Consider the following 14,494-nt stretch of genomic DNA (forward strand, 5'->3'; position numbering starts at 1 on the left):
ACCACTTCAGCATTCTGGCCTTGAGATCCCCATGAACAGTATGAAAAGGCTAAAAGATATGACACTGAAAGATGAACTCTGCAGGGTGGTAGGTGCTCAATATGCTACTAGAGAAGAGCGGAGAAATAGCTCCAAAAGGAACAAAGAGGCTGAGCCAAAGTGGAAACAACGCCCAGTTACAGATGTAACTGGTGGTGAAAGTAAAGTCTGATGCTCTAAAGAAAAATATTCCATAGGAACCTGGAATGTTAGATCCATGAATCAAGGTAAATTGGAAGTGGTCAAACAGGAGATGGCCAGAGTGAACAACAGCATTTTAGGAATCAGTGAACTAAAATGGATGGGAATGGGCTTCTTTAATTCAGATAACTATTACATTTACTCCTGTGGGCAAGGAATCCCTTAGAAGAAATGGAGTAGACTTTATAGTCAACAAGAGTCTAAATGCAGTACTTGGGTGCAATCTCAAAATTGACAGAATGATCTCTATTTGTTTCCAAGGCAACCCATTCAATTACACAGTAATCCAAGTCTATGCCCCAACCACTAATGCTGAAGAAGTTGAAGCTGAACAGTTCTATGAGGACCTACAAGACCTTCTAGAACTAACACCAAAAAAAGATGTCCTTTTCATTATAGGGGACTGGAACCCAAAAGTAGGAAGTCAAGAGATACCTGGAGTAACAGGCAAGTTTGCCTGGGAGTACAAAATGAAGTAAGGCAAAGGCTAACAGAGTTTTGCCAAGAGAACGCACTGGTCATAGCAAATACCCTCTTCTAACAACACAAGAGATGACTCTACACGTGGCCATCACCAGATGGTCAACACCAAAATCAGACTGATTACATTCTTTGCAGCCGGAGATGGAGAAGCTCTATAAAGTCAGCAAAAACAAGACCAGGAGCCGACTGTGGCTCATTTCATGAACTCCTTACTGCCAAATTCAGACTGAAATTGAAGAAAGTAGGGAAAACCACTAGAGCATTCAGGTATGAAAGTGAAAGTGAAAGTGAAGTCGCTCAGTTGTGTCCAACTCTTTGAGACCCTTTGGACCACTAGGCTCCTCCGTCCATGGGATTTTCCAGGCAAGAATACTGGAGTGGGTTGCCAATTCCTTCTCCAGGAGATCTTCCCGACAGGGATTGAACCCGAGTCTCCCACATTGTAGGCAGACGCTTTACTGTCTGAGCCACCAAATCCCTTATGATTATACAGTGGAAGTGACAAATAGATTCAAGGTATTAGATCTGATAGACAGAGTGCCTGAAGAACTATGGACGGAGGCTCCTAACACTGTACAGGAGGCAATGATCAAAACCATCCCCAAGAAAAAGAAATGCAAAATGGTTGTCTGAGGAGGCCTTACAAATAGCTGAGAAAAGAAGACAACTGAAAGACAAAGGAGAAAAGGAGAGATATACCCATTTGAATGCAGAGTTCCAAAGAATAGCAAGGAGAGATGAGAAAGCCTTCCTCAGTGATCAATGCAAAGAAATAGAGGAAAACAACAGAACGGGAAAGACTAGAGATCTCTTCAAGAAAATTAGAGATACCAAGGGAACTTTTCATGCAAAGATGGGCACAATAAAGGACCTAACAGAAGCAGAAGATATTAAAAAGAGGTGGCAAGAATACACAGAAGAACTATACAAAAAGATCTTAATGACCTGGATAACCATAGTGGTGTGATCCATCACCTAGAGCCAAACACCTTGGACTGCGAAGTCAAGTGGGCCTTAGGAAGCATCACTATGAACAAAGCTAGTGGAGGTGACAGAATTCCAGTTGAGCTATTTCAAATCCTAAAAGATGATGCTGTAAAAGTGCTGCACTCAATATGCCAGCAAATTTGGAAAACTCAGCAGTGGCCACAGAACTGGAAAAGGTCAGTTTTTATTCCAATCCCAAAGAAAGGCAATGCCAGATAATGTCCATACTATCATACAATTGCACTCATTTCCCATGCTAGCAAGGTAATGCTCAAAATCCTTCAAGGGCTAGGCTTCAACAGTATGTGAACTGAGAACTTCCAGATGTACAAGCTGGATTTAGAAGAGGCAGAGGAACCAGAGATCACCTCTTGGTCAACACCTCTTGGATCACAGAAAAAGCAAGAAGATTTCAGAAAAACATCTACTTCTGCTTCATTGACTATGCTAAAGCCTTCAATTATGTGGATCACAACAAACTATGAAAAATTCTTAAAGAGACAGGAATACCAGACCATCTTACCTCTCTCCTGAGAAACCTGTATGCAGGTCAAGAAGCAACAGTCAGAACTGGACATGGAACAATGGACTGGTTCCAAATTGGGAAAGAAGTACCTGAAGGCTGTATATTGTCACCCTGTTTATTTAACTTACATGCAGAGTACATCATGGGAAATGCTGGGTTGGATGAAGCTCAAGCTGGAATCAAGATTGCCAGGAGAAATATCAATAACCTCAGATATGCAGATGACACTACCCTTATGGCAGAAAGCAAAGAGGAACTAAAGAGCCTCTTGATGAAGGTGAAAGAGGAGAGTGAAAAAGCTGGTTTAAAACTCAACATTAAAAAAACTAAGATCATGGCATCCGGTCCCATCACTTCACGGCAAATAGATGGGGAAACAATGGCAACCGTGACAGATTTTATTTGGGGGGGACTCCAAAATCACTGTGGATGGTGACTGCAGCCATGAAATTAAAAGACAATTGCACCTTGGAAGGAAAGCTATGACAAACCTAGACAGCATATTAAAAATCAGAGACATTACTTTGCCAATAAAGGTCCATATAGTCAAAGCTATGGATTTGCCAGTAGTCATGTATGCATGTGAGAGTTGGACCTTAAAGAAGGCTGAGCACTGAAACACTGATGCTTTCAAACTGTGTTGGAGAAGACTGTTGAGAGTCCCTTTGATTAAACTAGTCAATCATAAAGGAAATCAATCCTGAATATTCACTGGAAGGAATGATGCTGAAGTTGAAACTCCAACACTTGGGCCACCAGATGTGAAGAGCTGACTCATTAGAAAATACCCTGATGCTGGCAAAGATTGAGGGCAAGAGGAAAAGTGGGTGACAGAGGACAAGATGGTTGGATGGCATCACTAACTCAATGGACATGAGTTTGAGCAAACTACGGGATATGGTGAAGGACAGGGAGACCTGGAGTGCTGCAGTCCACGGAGTTGCAAACAGCCAGACACAACTGAGCAACTGAACAACAGGGAACTAGATCTCACATGTGGTGACTAAGAGTTCACATGCCACAGCTAAAGATCCCGCATGCCACAACGGAGATCCCTCAAGCCACAACTAAGACCCGGCACAGCCAAATAAGTAAATAAAAATTAAAAGACCCTTAAAGAAATGATGGAGAGGAGGGGTTATAGTGGATATACAGTATCCTAAATCTTCAGAATTTCTGGCTGGGAACTTCCTTCCAACTCCACTACCATTCCCAGTCCCAAGCCTCTAGCATGCTTCGGGACTGCTAGATACCTGGTTTGAGGACTGTATTCTTAAAAAGTAAGCCAGCCTGCTAGGAAAAGCAGCTTTCACTTCCCCCATGGGGCTCTATCAGAGTGAAAGGATGCCCTCAAGGCATTAAGGAGCTCCTATTACTTTCCAGTGAGGAAAAGAACTGAAGACAGGAATTACCTGGAGGAGTTAATTTAAAAGATGTGGTTTTACTTTGGTTGGTCTCTTAGAAGCAGAATGCTTCTTATTATATACTAAGACCTTTCCATAAAACACTCACTTTAAAAAACGTATTATGCTTTTTTTAAAATTTTGTTTTAAAACACATTTTAAAAAGTGGTACTGAGGGAGGCATCAGTGAGTGAAGATAACTTTTTTCAGGGGTGGGCTCTACATAGTAAATATAAAGATTGGTGGAAAGACATGGCTCAGTTTCAGAATCTATCAGTTCAGTTCAGTTCAGTCACTCAGTCGTGTCCGACTCTTTGCGACCCCATGAATCGCAGCATGCCAGGCCTCCCTGTCCATCGAGTGGACCCTGGGAGTTCACTCAAACTCATGTCCATCGAGTCAGTGATGCCATCCAACCATCTCATCCTCTGTCGTCCCTTTCTCCTCCTGCCCCCAATCCCTCCCAGCATCAGAGTCTTTTGCAATGAGTCAACTCTTCGCATGAGGTGGCCAGAGTACTGGAGTTTCAGCTTCAGCATCATTCCCTCCAAAGAAATCCCAGGGCTGATCTCCTTCAGAATGGACTGGTTGGATCTCCTTGCAGTCCAAGGGACTCTCAAGAGTCTTCTCCAACACCACGGTTCAAAAGCATCAATTCTTCGGTGCTCAGCCTTCTTCACAGTCCAACTCTCACATCCATACATGACCACTGGAAAAACCATAGCCTTGACTAGACGAACCTTTGTTGGCAAAGTAATGTCTCTGCTTTTCAATATGCTATCTAGGTTGGTCATAACTTTTCTTCCAAGGAGTAAGCGTTTTTTAATTTCATGGCTGCAGTCACCATCCGCAGTGATTTTGGAGCCCAAAAAATAAAGTCTGACACTGTTTGCACCGTTTCCCCATCTATTATACACACACATTTTGGACTTGATGAAATTTCACAAATGAAACCATGAAATATCATAATAAGGAGTGTACTGATGGGGCTTCCTTGCTGATCCAGTGGTTAAGAATCTGCCTTGCAGTGCAAGAGATACAGGTTCGGTCCCTGGTCCCTGAAGATCCCACATACCTCAGAGCAACTAAGCCCATATGCCACAACCACGGAGCCTGTGCTCTAGAGCCCGAGAGCGCAGCGGCTACTGAAGCCCCTGCGCCCTAGGGTGGATGCTCCACAACAAGAGAGGCCATTGCAATGAAAAGCCTGCACATGCAAGAAGAGTAGCCCCCGCTTGCCGAAACTAGAGAAAGCCCACGCAGCAAAGACGACCCAGCACAGTCAAAAATAAATAAATAAATCTTAAAAAAAAAGGAGTGTGTGGAAGACAACAGCTCATGATGTCACCCACTGCAGTTGTATGTACACCTGCTACTCAGAATACAGATACATTTCAGTTCCCGCTTGAATAAGGAACAGAAGTCTCTCTCCAAGAGGTCAGTGCCACTCCGTAATGCATAGTTTAAAATGTATGTCTGTTAGCTAATGTGCAAAAATCAAAATCAGCGCTTTTGGATGTGCAAAGTTGAATCTATGCCGTTTTAAAGTTATTTTATGACTTACAGTTTTTAAAAGCTGGTTTTATACTTTAAATTGGAAAAGGGACGCGTATTTCCCTATTTTAAAAAGATGAGAGTGATTCTCTTATTTTTTCCCACGAAGTAGACTACTTCAGCAAAATGGTACATCGTGTGCTATTCTGGCCTCTTGGGAAACATGACATAGTCAAGTTTGCTAGAAAGAGATTAATGATAGCTTTCAGCCATACATCTCACTGTGACTTCTTCGGGATGTTTATTGGTCTGAAGAGAAAATGGCGGCGGGGGGTGGGGGTAAGAGAAATTTGTGTTTAGGATCAGATATGGGCAATGGATGACTTACAGTTAACTGTAGAACCACTGGCTTCCAACTGTGTTTTTCTGTCATCTACACTTTTCCCACATAGAGATTTCACAACAATAAATTTACAAACCAGTCCTGTAACGCAGTTTTAAATTATTAAATCAAGAGAAGGCGGTATGTAAAAAGCATGAGCTACACCTCTAGAGCCGATTTGTCAGAAACGAACAACCCTTAAAATCAGTGCTCTCAATGTTCGTTCTTGCCATCTATTTTGACGCAAATAGAAACAGAACAGCATTTTTAGATCCGGCATTTCTGTGTGGTGCAGACATGCCGGCTTCTATGAATTTTCTCACCTCTGGGAAATGTACTTCTGAACCGTGTAACTGTTGTGCAACTAGCCAAGTGGAACTATGACGCAACAGTCCGCTGCAAGTTGCCTTTAAAACAATGATGTCATTTGGCGCAGATGTAGTCACGTTTATAACACAGGTAGATACCGCAAAGCACCTTCCATATCGTCCCCGAGTCCCCCACCCCCACCGTGTGCCAGATGCAAAAAAACATTTTCCGGGTTCCCTAACCCTCAACTTGTGGAGGGTGGGCGCACCACAGTGGCTCGAGCCCACCGCTCGTGCAAGTGAAGTGGGACCGCGGCGAGGGGACCAGCACTGCCGAGAGTTCCCAGCCCCGACGGCGAAGCCGCACGGGAAGCCGCGTTGGGCCGGGCCCACGGCCGCAGCGCCGACCGCTTTACTCCTTCCGTGAGGCCCGCTGGCGTGGCGGGCAGAACGTGGGGCCCCGCGGGCGTGGGACAGCCCTGCCCCCATCCCGCTCCCACACCCGCTCCCGCTCCCGCGGCGCCGGAAGTGACGCGCGCTGGCTGAAAGATGGCGGCATTGGCGCTCGACCAGGGGGAAGGTAAACACCCTCCAGGCCGCTGCCCGCGCGCGGGCCCCCTCGAGGCGCCGGCGGGGGCCGAGGGTGCCTCCCGGGCTTGCGTTCCAACTCTCGGCTTCCCACCCTTCGACCGCCCTACCCGCGTGGCAGGCTTCCGCGTTGTACGACGGCGCACCGGGCCCCCTGCCGGCGGGCCCCGCCTCCCTGGGCGGGCCCCGGGCGGCTCCCGCGGCCCGCAGGGGGCGCGCGGCCCGGAGCGGCCCCTGGCTCGTGGCCCCGCAAGCTCCGCCCTTTTCCCGCCCCTTTCCCGCCTTCCTCCACCCCCGGCGTGGGTGATCCTGAGGCTCCGCGCGCTCTGGGGCAGAAGCCCGGAGACGCCGTCGTCGACGTCTTCACCGCCGGTGCTTCTCCTGCTACCCGCGGCCCCCCAGCCCCTCTCTCCGCCCGAGGCCCCGCGTCGGCCCTCCCGCCGAACCCCGCCGGGCGCTGCGAAGCCCCTGGCGTTGGCAAGGCCGACCCCGGCCCCGACGCCGCTCCGCCTCGCCCGACTGTCTCGAATCTCTCCTCAGTGCTGTCTTCTTTCCCAGGACTGGTTTCGTGGGGGCCGCAGGCGCGCAGTCTCGCCCCCCGCCAGAGCGCCCTGGCTCGGCCCGGGAGCGGCTTCTTGTAGACGTTCGAGGAGCCTGCCGAGCGCCGTCCCGGCGCCCGACCGCCCACCGTCCGGCCCATTGGCCCGCTTCTTCCTGATGCAGACTGCCGTCCACTAGAGGCTGGACAGACCCCCGAGGTGCGTAGCCGCCCCTGGCCCTCCGGCCTGCGGGAGCCCGGGCTTCGTCCGCGGCTCCGCGCTAGGTTCGGATTCGGTAGCCCCTCAGCACTGACCCCAGTCGCACATTTGGTTGACGCCGAGATCTAATTTCTCTTTGAGTTTACTTAGATTGTTTGAAATCTAATTTTTTTCCCAAGGAGAAAAAAAAAAAGGAAGAAGCATAATTCAGCCATTTTTTGCAGCACACAGCTGCAGGTACCATGATTATTTTCTCCCTATCCCGCTCCTTCCCTTTAAAAATGCTATTTTTGCCTGAAATAGAACTATGCGAAATGCGAGGCGTAAAACGCGGAATCAGAAGGTCTGGGTTCGACTAGGTGACTCTGAGAAAATCGCTTACCGAACCTCGGTTTCTTATCTATGAAATCGAGTCGGTAATAGCCACATCACAGGGTAGTGAGGACTGTATGAGGTCATATATGTGAAAATAATCCGTAGCTGTAAAGTGTTGTAAAAATGCAAGGCAATTTTTAAAGTAACCTTTGCCAGAGTGGTGAATGTTGTAGTGGCTAACTGTTGCTGCCTCTTTTTTCACTATATTATAAGTATAAGCGATAAGGACGGAAATTAGTAAAGCACTGCTCTGAATCGATTAGATATAGTCACATTGCTTGGCCTTCTTCCTCCGAAATGCTGACTGCTTATTTAAATAACGGTATTCTTTAATTCAAATTTAACGTTTCTGAGGTGCTTTGCTTTTCATTTTTCTAGGCCGCTTATGCCCTTTTGCTTACTCGGAATATTAAACACCTTGCATTTGTTGAGTCTTTTCTATTTTTCGGATTTACATTTTTCTTTTCAAGATTAATATCTTGATAAAATTGTCATTTGGAAAATGGTGTTAAGATGTATACCTTAATTTTTATTGCTTGTTTTTCGTATCTAGGAAACAAGATGCCTGAATATCTCTACTAATTTGAAAATTGTTTTTGGAGAGCTTATACATGCATTCGAATTTCTGTAATAGATCTACAAATGTATAGAAAATCTCAGCTTTTTGACACTTAATATAGTGTTTATGTAATTTAATTCTCTCTTTATTCATCACCACACTTAGTTGGTGCTTGGAACCAGTTTTTCTATGGTAAGGGATGTTAATTTGCACTTTTTATTGCTGATTAGCTTGGCGGGGGATAATGAAATACGTAAGCCTTAAATACTTGTGGGTTGAAAATCGAAATTTTTTATCAGAATTTTTAATATATATATGTAACAGTATGGGATCATTCTTATTTGGCACATTAAAAATATATGGTCTGGCTTTTAAAAATGGGTCATAAAAAGTGAAAGAGAAGCTTTTTAAAATATATAGTTAGTTTTAGCTAATAAATGGGTTTTCTGAGTTTTTTTCCTGAAATGTTTTATTAAATTTATAATCCAGTGCCGACTGTCTTTCTGAATATGCTTTTGTTTTTTTAAAAAAGGCAGAATAATATAAGGCGGCAGGATTAAATTAGCAAAAGGAAGAGCCTACTTTAATGTGCTAGCTTTTATACGTTGGACTTACTGCTTGTCCTGAAGATAAAATTTTGGCAAATCATTGCTTTATTGGGAATTTCAAAGTTTGGCCATCTTTTTGCCTTGATCTGGGTTACCTGGGGGTAAAATTTTGGAACCGGGACTGGTGTGGCTTCATGGGTGTCCAGAAGAACCCCAAACTTGGTTTAATAATCAGCGTGTAAAACTGGTATTGTACAATATAAAGGTGAACAGTAAAATTCATGATAATAATGTAAATTTCTGATTTATCTTTACTTAGAATGCATTAAGCAGCAAATTAAAAGAACACCATGATATGTAGAGGGAGACCTCAGAAGAAAGGAGAAAGCTTTATACTTCAGTAACTTTTTTTTTTTTTAATACTTTAGTACCTTTAATGACACTTTTTTCCAGCTTTTGAACGAGGGGTCCCGCATTTTCATTTTGCCCTGGGCTCCCCAAATTATGTAGCACGTCAGTTGTCAAATTTGCCTTTTCCTATTTTAAATGTTTTGAGAGTGAAAAACATTAACTGTGAGGAGAATCGCTCTGTAGCTTAGGAGACGTTGGATTAAATTATTAGAATATATTTCTTTTGAATTGGTATGCTGTAGTCCATGTGGGCTTCCCTGATAGCTCAGTTGGTAAAGAATCCGCCTGCAATGCAGGAGACCCCAGTTCGATTCCTGGGTGGGGAAGATCCGCTGGAGAAGGAATAGGCTACCCATTCCAGTATTCTTGGGCTTCCATTGTGGCTCAGCTGGTAAAGAATCCGCCTGCAATGCGGAAGACTTGGGTATGATCCCTGGGTTTGGAAGATCTGCTGGAGAAGGGAAAGGCTACCCACTCCAGTATTCTGGCCTGGAGAGTTCAGTCCATGGGGTTGTAAATAGTCGGATGCTACTGAGAGACTTTCACTTTCAGTCCGTGTGGACTTTTTCCCCCCCTAATTTAAAAAAAATTTTTGGCCATGCCACACTGCATGTGGAATCCTAGTTCTCAGACCAGGGATCGAACCTGCACCCCCTGCATTGGAAGGGGAGTCTTAACCAGTGCGCCTCCAGGGAAGTCCTGATGTGTTGTTGTTTTTTTTAACTGAAGAGACATGAAAGGCAGTTATTGGTGAAAGATTGCAGGATAGTGGTTAAACTCCAAGGCTCTGAAGTCAAACTGGCCCCATCTTATTAGGAATCATAGCCTTGGGCAAGTTACTTAACCCCCGTGAGTTTTGATTTATCTCTAAATCAGGGATGGTTACAGAGCATGGAGGGTTCTGAGAGTTAAACTTATCTATTCATCCTATAAGTATTTATTAAGCACTTATTATGTGCCAAGCAGTGTTCCTAGCAAGGTTCTGGGAATACAACAGTGAATACAAAACAAAAAAAGAAAAACAACAGAAAAATAAACTGAGTAAGGAATATAGCCTGTATCTCATTTAGTATACTGTGGAGAAAAAACAGAAAAGGAAAAGGAAGATTTTCTGTTGAATATGGTGGGTGGGTGGTTTTCTCTTTTAAAGAGGGGTTGTGGGGTGGGGGGGTGCCTCACCAAGATAAAACACTGGAGTAAAGACCTAAAGGGAGCCATGTATGTTGGGATTAGTGATCCAGGCAGAGGGAACGGCGAGTTTAGGGGCTTTAAGGTGGGTGTGTTGACTGGTTTTCAAGAAGCAGCAAAGAGGCTAGTGTGTCTGGGACAGGGTGAACAAGGGGCAGGAATTAGGAGATAATTATTATTTATTATTGCTGTTCTAGGAGTCACTGGAGAAACTCTCATAGTTCATCTTTGCCATGGGTATATGTTTGTGTGTATATATATACACACATATACATATATGTATTGCTGGTCCGAAAGTGGGAGGCCTTTTCAGAATTAAAAATTTTAACTTTGCAATAAAGAAACTAGAAAAGGCAAGATATTTCCTCAGGCTTTCTGTTTTTAATATAAGCCCTTTAAAATTCATCTGGCTGAATCACTGAAGCAGATAGAAACGAATAGAAGATTTATTCTTTGTCTCTGATAAGATCATTGAATTTAGTTAATGATTCTGCATCACTTAAAAGATTTACAGGAAATCCGTATCATAACATTAAGACCTTCCAGAAGGTTCAGTTTAGTTGTTTACTTCTTGTGTAAAACTAAGATGTTAACATTATAGTATTGATGATTTCATGTTAGAAAGTAACTTAGAAGATTTGGGGTTTTATTCCCCAGTAGAGGCTTTTCCTAGAATTCTCACTGGATCCAATCTCTAAAGGCTAGGGAAGCTGTTTTCCATGACATCACTCTTGGACTACTTTTACTTGTGAGGAATAAGCAGAGGAGCATTAAATTAAAATCTTCTGATGAAAAAATAGCATTGAAACAGGAGTGGGTTTTTTTTCTCATAAGGGTTCTTTTTATTATAGGATGACTAAATGCTAAACATACCTGAAAAATGAAGTAATTTAGATAACAGATGCCAACTGGGAGGCTGGAGGACCCAGAGCCTTCCTAAAAGCTTAGTTAAATAGTCATTGGCAGTTTGGTTCTGAGTTATAAAAACATTTTGATGGACAAAAAAGAATTTCCAGTACTAAACAAATTAATTAACTTAGGCAGCCTTTTCTCTAATATTAGACTTAATTGTTTCTCAATTTGAGCAGTATGTCTCAGGGTAAAAGGGCTGTGAATAGAGCTAATAAAGTTGGTCTGTTTTTGAATTTTTCTTTCCTTTTAGATTAAGTTGGTCACTTTGAGATTGTTAAAAGATTTTTACTTTATAGATTAAAGAAATTGTGAGGAATTTTATGACTCAGAAATTCTGTTTTTATCTATAGTAAGCCTTGCGTTTTCTTTTTAGTATGCAAGTATGGCATTTTCTACATAGGGTTTAACATTGGTAGGCTAACAGTTTGAGGATAAAGGTAATATGAAATAATTTCAAATTTTCACTGAAGATACGCATATCAACCTCTGAGAATCTAGCTTTGGTACTGAATAAATTAGGGATTTGTATGAATTTTCAAGCAGCTGTGGGGATAGTGTGAAAGCATTAAATTATTGCTTATGGCATAAACATGGAGGTTAGTTAATTTTGAAACATCTCTACTTGCCTACAGTTTTGCCTTCCAATCAGAATGACAGCCTTCTAGCTGAAAAGGAAGCATTTAATTTCTTTGCCTTTGAGTTCCTGTCTAGTTTTACCCTCATCAGACTTTGTTTACTCGTCACTAGAGAGTTTGAACTGTTAGAAATTTCTGTGGTATAAATAGCAGTAATGGTCTTTCAGAGCAGAGGTGGGAAGAGGTTGCTTTGTGTATGTGTGTGTGTATTGTCATTTATCTCTTGTACAGTCAGTGGTGCTTAATTTTTTGGTCTTAGAACGTCATTATATTCTTAAGACTTATTGGAATCTCAAAGAGCTTTTGTTTATGTGGGTTGTATCTATTTATATTGAGCATTTTAGAAATTAAAACTGGGAAGTTTGAAAAAATACTTAAAATGAATTTAAAGTCCCATTACTTGTTAATTCTAAATTTTTTTTTCTGGCCTCACCAGGGCCTGTGGGATCTTAGTTCCTGAGCCCCCTGCATTGGGAGCTCAGAGTCTTAACCACTGGACCACCAGGGAAGTTCCTAAATAGCATTTTTTAGATGAAAAATAACTACTTTCCCAAACAACAAAAAACTTAGAAGAATGGCATAGTTTTATTACATTTTTGAAAGTCTCTTTAATGTCTGGCTTAATAAAAAACAATGGCTTCTTATCATTTCTTATCACATGTAGTCTCTGGAAAACACTGAGAGAATGAAAGTAAACAAGAAAAATCACTTTTAAAATTATTATGAAAGTTGTTTTGATCTCACAAAGTCCTCTGTGGGGACTGAAGCCCCTGGACCACACTTTGAGAAATACTATACCACTCATTCTCATGCATAGAGAATGTGAGGCTTTCTTTTTTCTTTAGTCAGTGCCAAGTTTATGGAATAGGACAAACTCCAGTGTTTCTTTCCTGATAATATAAGTATGCCTTGTCATTTAGTTTAAGTTGGTTCCCCTTTTGAAAAAAACCTACTGTTTGAAATTCTGAAGGCCAAATGTAGAATACAGAAGTGTAGAAGGCCAAGGGTATGCAGGTTTATAAACCCATGATTTCTCTTAATCTGACTTACCTGTTTTCAAGAGTGAGGATACATGATTTTTGTACACTGAGCATTTTGTTTGTTAGTAAATAACTTTTCTCAAAGCTCCTTAACAGATTTTTTTTTTCCAAACCTCATTGATTTTGTAGAATTACTTGATTTTGTTTACTTTTAGTGATTAGTTCTTACAATTATTAATTTATTCCTTAAATTTCTATAATTATCTATATAAATTTTGTGTTTTCCTTTTTTGTATTCTTCTTACACTTTTTCTTGTTATTTGTTTATATGTGTTTTTTGTGTGTTATTTTTGTTTTATTTTAATTTAAGCCTTTTTTTTTTTCTTTATAGCTTCCAGGGTATGGATTGTGAACAAGGTGGTTTTGTTTCACGTGTTCATTTGTAAGTTTGGTTGTTTGATGCCTTAAACGTTTATGTTACAGATCCATGCTGTACAATAGAATGTAATGCAAGCCACATATGTAATTTACAATTTTCTCATAGCCACAGTTTTAAAAAGTAGAAAACAGGTGAGATTAATTGTAATGTTTTGTTTAACTCAGTATATCCAAAATATTATTCCAACATGTAATCACTATTAAAAATTTGTATAATGAGATATTTTCCTTTTTTTGTACTAAGTCTTCAAAATCTGGTGTTTATTTTACACTTAAAGCACATCTCAATTTGATCTAACCATATTTCCAGTGTTCAAAAACCCCATAGGTAGTGGCTTTCATATTGAACAGCACAAATACAAAGAGTAGTTTACTCTTGTTGGGGCAGAAAAGCTAGAAAATTGTGCTTGTGTGGAGAGAAAAAATGGAAAACAATGCCATTGCAAACAAGGTCCAGTGTTTTGACTACCAATACATTTCCTGATCTCTTATAAATTTGCATTGTGGTAAACCTTAGGGTGGTGTGGGGTCTATAGAGGGGAGTTTGAAGGGTGTTAAGCTCCTGTGGTTGTGTGGGTGATAAGGACATTAGGTAAGAGTTAGACAGGGAAGGCAGCATTGATTGACCTCTGGTGGGGTGCTTCCCTCTGGGCTAGACATTTAACTTACCTTAATTTATTTGATCATCACCCCAACTCAATAATAATAGATGATGATTGTTCCTAATATATGGATGGAAACTGAGGTCAGGAAGTTAGATTTCTCCCAGACACACTGATGGTAAGTACTAATAAGTGCTCTGATTTCAAAGATTTTGCTCTTTTCTAGCCACACTATTTTGTATGTTTTGCAAATCAGGTTCTAGCCTTAATTCTGTTTCTAACTAGTTGTATGACCTTGAAGAAAAATATCACCTATGGATATTAGTATCTTCATCTATCAAGTCAGAGTTGGCTTGAGTCCTGGGAGACTTTACTAAGAAAATAAGCTAGGTTTGAAGTGGTGTTGCTAAGAAGGGTTTCTCCACATTAACTGGACTGTTAAAGGGTCAGGGTTATTTTATTCGTTCCAGTAACAGTAAGTGAAGGGGCGTAATAATAGGCCCTAAGGCTATAGTATACTTGAGGACCATATGCTATTCTACGTTGTCATGTGTATTAACTCGTTTATTTCTCACAGCAGCCTATGAGATAGGCTCTATTAATATTAGTATCCCCTTTTTACAGAGGAGGACATTAGAACACAGAGAGGCTAAGTGGCTTGCCCCAAGGTCACAGAG

General features: G+C 41.9%; 1 protein-coding gene across 1 annotated transcript in view; it reads left to right on the top strand.

Annotated features, from left to right (window-relative positions):
• Positions 1-7,030: 7,030 nt before the first annotated feature.
• The window catches only part of KLHL15 (kelch like family member 15), a 30,041-nt gene continuing 22,577 nt past the window's right edge, over positions 7,031-14,494 (top strand). Inside the window, exon 1 of the mRNA XM_055565637.1 lies at positions 7,031-7,169. The gene's annotated coding sequence lies outside the window, so the exon portion shown is untranslated. The remainder of the gene's footprint in view (positions 7,170-14,494) is intronic.

Source organism: Bubalus kerabau, chromosome X (genome assembly GCF_029407905.1).
Source record: "Bubalus kerabau isolate K-KA32 ecotype Philippines breed swamp buffalo chromosome X, PCC_UOA_SB_1v2, whole genome shotgun sequence".
Taxonomy (NCBI): domain Eukaryota; kingdom Metazoa; phylum Chordata; class Mammalia; order Artiodactyla; family Bovidae; genus Bubalus; species Bubalus kerabau.